Genomic DNA, 7,991 nt, shown 5'->3' with positions numbered 1-7,991 from the left:
CCACACATGTATCTAAGTTTCCTATCAATACAATTATAGCATGGATAATAAACGATTATCATGAACAAGGAAATATAATAATAACCAATACATTATTGCCTCTAGGGCATATTTCCAACATGCGGCACCCTTGTATCTGGGTGTACCGTGTTGTTCGGATGTTTGTTGTGTTATATCATATGTTGGGGCGCGCTTGCGTGGTCCATAGATGGATCTGGTTGCGCTGTCCTTTTGGTGCAATCCCTCGCGTGAATCGCGTATTGTCTTGTGAGTGGCATTGTTTGCCGCTCTATGTTGGCCGTGAGGTCGTCTATCCGGCCAGGTGGCTGTTTTGATTTTTGGTTGTGAGGGGTCTGAGGCCTCCTCATCGAATTCAGGTAGCACCTTCCACTTTGGGTAGCTCTTGGTGGGGCGATTGTCGCCGTACTTCGCTGCTGTGTTGAGTACTTTACTCCATCTGATTTGGAGTGTGTCATGCGCAGCCTTGAGCCTTTGCCTCTGCTTTTTCAGACTCCTCGCGCTGGCAACAGGCCTTTGACGGGCATTCTGCTGCTCCGGGTGCCTGTCCGGCGTTGTGTCGTCCAGACTATTATCTTTGACAGAATTGGTTTGTTTGGTTTGATTCTCCGTATTGCCGTGGTCCGGCAGTGGTTCGCCCTGCTCCAACGCTGGGTCTGTGTGATTTGGGGCGAGGCGGAATTTGGGGCGGCGCTTGCGCCGCCGCTTTGACTGCTTCTCGAGGGAACAAGCCTTCGGTGCGTCCTTCCGTTCCTCGTCATGGTCTTCTTTTGGTGTCTCCACCATGTATACGTCATATGATGAAGTGGACGTCCAGCGCCCTGTGGGCGGTGGTTCCTCTTCGCCTCCCGCATCGTTGTCCATACCATCGATGTCTGCGGAGTCGAAGTCGAGCATGTCGGTTGAGTCATCGATAGTGGCTATTAAGTGGGTGGTGGGTGGGCGTCGAATTTCTTCGTCGTCCGCATCCCAATCCTGTTGGCCATAATCCCGCCAGGGCTCTCCTCACAAAGAGAGAGACCTTAGTGAATTCAGAATGTCGCTGAAGGGCGAGCGCTGAAAGATATCCGCGGCGGTGAATTACATGATCGGCGCCCAATCGGATTCGATTGGCAGGGGCGCGGATGGTTTGGGGTCCGGAAGAGAGTCACGGGCTGCGCAGAGGATTATGCTGGTGTTTGGCTCGATCGCCGTCGAGACTGCAGCCCCTGAGGCGGTGTCTAGCCACCCGTCTTCGATTGGCGCAGTTGGCTCCGAGCTAAGGGTCGGAGCTGATGCGGGCGCGGCCTCTGGGGTACCGTCCGGTGGCAGAGCTAGGTAATACCCATCGCGACAGTGCGGCGCGCCCGGCTGTGGCTTGAATCCGTCGAAGATCAAGTCCCCACGGATGTTGGCCGTGTAATTCAAACTTCCAAATCTGACCTAATGGTCAGGGGCGTGGCTTTCAATCAGCTCCAGATCGCCAAGCGAATTAACCCGCAGTGCGAAGCCACCGAATACGAAGATCTGTCCGGGGAGAAAAGTCTCACCCTGGACCGCATCGCTATCGATGATAGTAGGAGCCATCAAGGCTAACGGCGACGACACAGAGGAACTCTCAATGAAAGCACCAATGTCGGTGTCAAAACCGGCGGATCTCGGGTAGGGGGTCCCGAACTGTGCGTCTAGGCCGGATGGTAACAGGAGGCAAGGGACACGATGTTTTACCCAGGTTCGGGCCCTCTTGATGGAGGTAAAACCCTACGTCCTGCTTGATTAATATTGAAGATATGTGTAGTACAAGAGTAGATCTACCACGAGATCAGAGAGGCTAAACCCTAGAAGCTAGCCTATGGTATAATTGTATGTTGTGATTGTTGTCATACGGACTAAAACCCTTGGTTTATATAGACACTGGAGAGGGCTAGGGTTACACAAGGTCGGTTACAAAGGAGGAGATATCCATATACGTATTGCCTAGCTTGCCTTCCATGCCAAGTAGAGTCCCATCCGGACATGAGTCGAAGTCTTCAATCTTGTATCTTCATAGTCTAACAGTCCGGCCAATGGAGATAGTCCGGCTGTCCGAAGACCCCCTAATATCCAGGACTCCCACACTTCCTTTGAGAGACAGTTGGGCAAACGCGTGGCCAACGGATGCGTCAGGGTAGAAATCGATGCACCAGTTATAGCCGCCGACGATGAACGTCTTCGAGCTAGCTGCGAGTAGTTTGTCACCTTGAAATTGTGTGCACCGGTGTCGGCCTCCGTCAGGCACGTCAACCAGCCCTCTCCCCGAAAGTGATATGTTTCCCATGGCAGAGTCGGCAGACGACAAGGGCAATGGGTGAGCGGGCCTTGTTTATACGTATAGAAAGCTTGAAAAAAACCTGGCCATATTTGTAAGCTATTTTCTCAAGGAGAACCTATTAATTTCTACTTCCAATGAAGCAGTTGGTAGTCTCATTTTCAGGGGTTTTTCATCCCACCTTGCATGGTTTTTTTTAGTACCTCCTCCCATCTTCGCTGGGTTTTTTGGTAGATTTTTTCGTCCCTGCCCCCCACTTCATCGGTTTATTTTTGCGTCATCCTCTCACACAACGAAAGAAATTTGAACAGATGAGTACTTTCCATACTGGCGCAAGTTATTTAGTAATGTAGCATCAATCATGAACAATCTCTAAATATCAAATCTAAATTAATTAACCTTACCTTAAATCACTCAATCACATTAACCTTATCTTAAATAATTGATTTTCAGAAAAATCGCTCAATCACATTAACTTTACCTTAACTCGCGGATGGTAATCAATCTCCAAACAAAGGAAACAATACATCGAGGGAGCAGTAAATAAACTCCCTTTCTTATGACATGTATATGATCTTGGAAAAAAATTATATGAGACCAGGTCTTACGGTTAGCAGGTGAGACCCGTCCTGATGGATGACATGTGGCATTCACAAATCACAAAGCATATAATCTCTCCCCCATGATTTTAAGTGGGGCGATGGGGGATGCTTTGTGATTTGTGATTGCCACGTGTCATCCATCAGAATGGGTCTCGCGTGAGACCTGATCTTATAGAATTCTTTTCCTATGATCTTCCCTTCCCTCTCCGTTTGTCGAGCGTTCTTGATTCTCGAGTCCGATGCTTGGGCTGCATCACTGGGTCTTGACGGTGCCGGACGGTGAGGCCGGGTGCCGGGGCACCGCGTCGGCAGCGGCCGGTGAAGGGGGCGAAGAAGGGCGGCTTCCCAGGCCCTGGCCGTGGCCCTGGGAGTTGGTGCGGTGGAAGCGGCACTTGAAGGACCCGGCATGGGTGGTCGGCGTGCAGACGCACTTGGAAGCGGGCCCGTGGCCCGCGCCGGACGGCACCGATGCCGACCCAGGCCACCTCCTCCGCGTATTTTTGGAGCTGTGGCTGGTCGATTTACGTGAAATTAATTTCCTCAGCTGTGGTGGTAAATATAATACACATAATCCATATTGTTATGCACTAGCGTGTGTGTGAAATAGATTGATTATGGTCCCGTACCCAATAAAATGGATATGTGTGTGTGTTAGAGAGAGAGGGAGAGGGGGAGAGAGAGTGAAGAAGAGGGAGGAAGAGTGTGTGTGATGATTTCATGGTAAAAAAGGTTGCCAATGACACTTGATATGTATAAAAATATTAATATTGAATTTTTAAAATTAATATAACCCTATTGCAATGCACGGACGTTATTCTACCATACTACTTTAGATACCAAGTCGAAGTAGGAGAATCGTCCAGCGAGCTATGTACGTACGTACGTGCTGCCTTCGGGCTTCCGGTGTCACCTGTACACCTAGTTAGGGCTTCGGGGTGCAAAACGGTCAAGTCCCGGTGATCTAGGCTAAGCTGGTGTTATCAAACAAGTAAGCTCTGTTTGACTCGAATAAGAGATCGGGCTTTAGAGTTGGCTTGCATTTAACCGTAATAGTTTTGAGTGGATTTTGGGCCAATAAAAAATAGCATGTTCACTTTCGAAAATGGCTTGACCTACTCATGCTCAAGTTCTCCCTTCATTCCTAAATATAAATCCTTTTATAGATTCCACTATATAGAGACTACATTCGGATGTATATAGACGCCTTTTAGAATATAGGTTCACTTATTTTGCTTCGTATGTAGTCTATAGTGAAATCGCTTAAAAGATTTACATTTAGGAACGGAGGGAATATAATTTATGTAAACAGAATAGGGTGTGTGTTCTAGAAATATATAAGCTTGATACAATAAAATTATGGAAATGATAGTTGCATCAATATATTGCAATTCTCAAAGGAAAAATCAGTATATTGCAAAGCATAGGTCTTATATGTTCCGCTACTTCAACTATGCTATGTCGACCAGAATCAAGCGAGAGCTAACATTGGTGCAAACTCGCCTCATTTTCAACCTGAGCTACAAATTAAATAGACTCATGTTCTACTAATTTATTTTGGAGTCAATCTCCGGTGTAGCTAGAAGACGAATCGCTGTGAGTGGCTTTGACTCGAGCGCTTTTGGCAGCCCTACCACACGGCGATGTTGTTTATGATGTCCCCTACAACCGAAGGGCAGCTGGATATGAGATGCTTGAATCCATCGGTCTCCTGGATGTCACTGAGTACATCATGAGAGGACATGAATCTAAGGCATGCTTGCTTGAGTTGCACGCATTGGTGCTGCTCCGCTAAGGCAAGTGTGGTGGCAAATGTGTGCACATCAATGCTGTTGCATAGCCTTTGTTCACACATTGTCGCAAGCCTATCCAGGCCATACCAATCCGCGGCAACGAACAAGTGTTCCAGTGGCACATTCTTCTCTATACCACTGTTATGTGGGAAGGTATCGGTGTAGATGAAGTGGAGGAGGGCCTGGAAGATGGCAGGCTCCATATCGTCGACTTGATGTGTCGAGTAGTGTTCTCCTCCATTCTGCTGAAGAGCTCCGCCTTGAACACCGACGATCGTGCAGCCAGCATGCACCTATGAGCGTGGAACAACTGGTCGCCCACGTTGAATGTCACGTTCGTGCCTTCCCGGCCCTCCAGCATGTCTACCAGGTGGTCGTGGAGGTCCGATCGGGGGATGACGACCACGCTCCGGTCCTCCGTGTGTTGTATGATGACGGTCAAGACGCACCTGATTGTGAAGCAGTCATCGTCGATGTGCTTCTTGAAGAAGAACCTACTATAGCCATAATAACAACCCGAGGACGCAAAGATATGTCTTAAGGCGCTTCTTCGTATGGTCGCATTCCCGTCTCTATCCAATAAACTTAAAGTGTACTTGGCTCTCACGCCCGGCCATGGTTCTCCTCTGCATAGACACAGGAAGGCCGAGGTGTAGAAAGCATCCTCCTCCGTCTGTCTGTCAGGGTAGAACCTGATACACCAGTCGTAACCACCGGCGCTGAACCTTCTCGAGCAAATGTAGTCGCCAGGATGAAAGCCGTCGAGCAGCGAGTAACTGGTGATCTTGAAGTTGTGTGCCATGGTAACGGTGTTCGCCAGGGATCTTGACGAGGATATCTTCACTGGGTACTCATCGTAGTTAGCCGACGAGGCCGAGCTGCTAGACATGTCGAATCAAGGGAACCCGGAGAGACAAAGGTGGAGAATCAAGGGTGATAACTCACCATCAAACTCAGGGTCGTCGTTGGCCTCGGACGTGTGAGATTTGGCAGTAATGCTACATCGACGGGCTCTTTACAGGGCTTTACGGACAAGTGTGAAGCTGTCAACTAATCATTTGATTAAGGTGAGGAAGGGGCCCCACCCACCTAAAAATCAGGGAGGGGGGAGGGAGCAAATTAGAGTGAAGGTCCCTGTAAAACTCATGCAAAGATCTGTATGTTTAGCATTTTTGAAGATTTGAACATAGGATGCACGCCTTGCCGTCTTTATATACACACGTCGGTTGTACCCAAACTAAGGAATCCGATAGATGCTGGTATACCGAACAAGAATCATAACGGAACGGTAGAAGATCACGGGGCTGTTTTTTTGTTTGACGGACAGATACGGGCGCTGCGTTCGAGCGGGGTGGACACGGGCGCTCACATGGGCCAGGCCCAGGGGCAAAACTTCTGTTTTTCGTTTCCTTTTCTCTGTTTAAAACTTCAATGTTTTTCGATTAAAACAGGCTAATATTTTTCATGTGCTTCTTTCCAAAACAATGGTGTTCGCGTAGTATTTTTTTCTTTTTTTTTGCGGAAAATCTTTCTATGTATTCATCTTCAATCCTGGCAGTACAGCGAATACCAAAAATAATAAAAATTGCATCCAGATCCGTAGATCATCTAGCGACGACTACAAGCACTGAAGCGAGCCGAAGGCGCGCCGCCGTCATTGCCCCTCCATCATCAGAGTCGGGGACAACTTGTTGTACTAGACAGTCGGGAAGTCGTCGTGCTAAGGCCCCATAGGACCAGCGCACTAGAACAGTAATCGCCGCAGATGAAGAACATAGATCGGAAGGATCCAATCCGAAGACACACGAACGTAGACGAACACCAACGAGATCCGAGCAAATCCACCAAAAATAGATCCGCCGAAGACACACCTCCACACGCTCACCAACGATACTAGACGCACGCACCACTGGACCAGGGGCTAGGCGGGAAGACCTTTAATCCATCTTCAGAAAGGCGCCGCCGTTTCGTCTTTGTGAGCAGAACACAAACCCTAACAAAATTAAAAGAAACGACTAAAAACGAAGCACTCCCACTGGCCCTTGGCAGGATCCACTGCATCTCCATAGCCCTAGGGCCACCGGAGACGAGGCGGATCTGCGTCGGAGCTGACAAGAGGCAGAAACCCTAACTGCTTTTTTAGGAGGAGGAAGAGGCGGCGGCTGTAGGGAGTCCCCTTGGCAGGAGTTTTTCCACGTAGTATTTTCAAAGAGCTCTTTTACACTGATGATTGATACCACGGGGTACTTTCCAGTAATTATTCCAGCCGTTCATTTGAACTGTTATTAAATTATTAAGTTTAATCAATCAAGGATATTATGGTACTCACGTTGGAGCCGGGTATATACATCGGAGAGACTGCGACATTCGGAAATTGCTGGACCGTGGGTGGTAAGCTGGCGCCGACGTTATCGCGTGGTAAGCTTGATAAGCAATTCCAAACCTATCTACACTACTCTTAAACAATCAAACAAGAACTTTTCTATATGCACCCCGCAATTAATCCCATAACCCCGCACAACCCAATCAGCATCACACGATTGACCCCACAATTCTAAATCTAACAGCCCTCATTGATCTACATCTACTCTACATCTACACTACTATTGAACAATTAAACAAGAACTTTTCTATGTGCATCCTGCAATTAGTCCCACAACCCCGCACAAACCAATCAGCACCACACGATTGACCCCACAATTTTAAATCTAACAGCCCTCATTGATCCAATACCTCTATGGTGTGCACGTAGCAATTTCCAATGACTGACCGTGCTTCACCAAGAGAGGGTATTGGAACTACCAGTCCTGTGGCCCCTCCTACTATCACGGAAATCAGATCGCAAACTAAGGGAACTCCACGCTCTTGTATTGGAATTACCAGTCTCGCAGCCCCTACAATCATGGAAATATGATCGCAAACTAAGGAAACTCCACGCCCTTGACCTCGACCTCACCGTCTGGCACAATGGCGACTTGGTGTCAGACGCCGCCCACCAACAGCGTCTCCTGCTTGCACGGCGACCTCGCCGCACCGCTTAGTCGCCTCCATGCATGACCGCCATCGCTGATTGTAGCCAGTGCCCAGGAGAGATAGAGCCTACCCCGAACCCGGTCTTGCCGCCGCGCCCGCGTCCGCGGCCGCCCTGTACAGACGCCCGCGCGTGTCCCCTGAACCAACTGGCCACACGCAGCTGTGATTCTTCAGTGCACTTCTTCAGGTTCGACTTCTTCCCATCTGTTGCAACATTTCTCATGATTGGATGTTTGAGAATAGAGTTCTAAATAATAAGCC

General features: G+C 48.8%; 1 pseudogene; it reads right to left on the bottom strand.

Moving 5' to 3' along the window:
- Nucleotides 1–4,467: 4,467 nt before the first annotated feature.
- On the bottom strand, nt 4,468–5,586 carry LOC125537945 (annotated as a pseudogene).
- Between the last annotated feature and the right edge of the window lie 2,405 nt (nt 5,587–7,991).

Source organism: Triticum urartu, chromosome 2, assembly GCF_003073215.2.
Source record: "Triticum urartu cultivar G1812 chromosome 2, Tu2.1, whole genome shotgun sequence".
NCBI lineage: Eukaryota > Viridiplantae > Streptophyta > Magnoliopsida > Poales > Poaceae > Triticum > Triticum urartu.
Note: the sequence above shows the minus strand (reverse complement) of the source record. Positions and strands in the feature narration are given on the sequence as shown.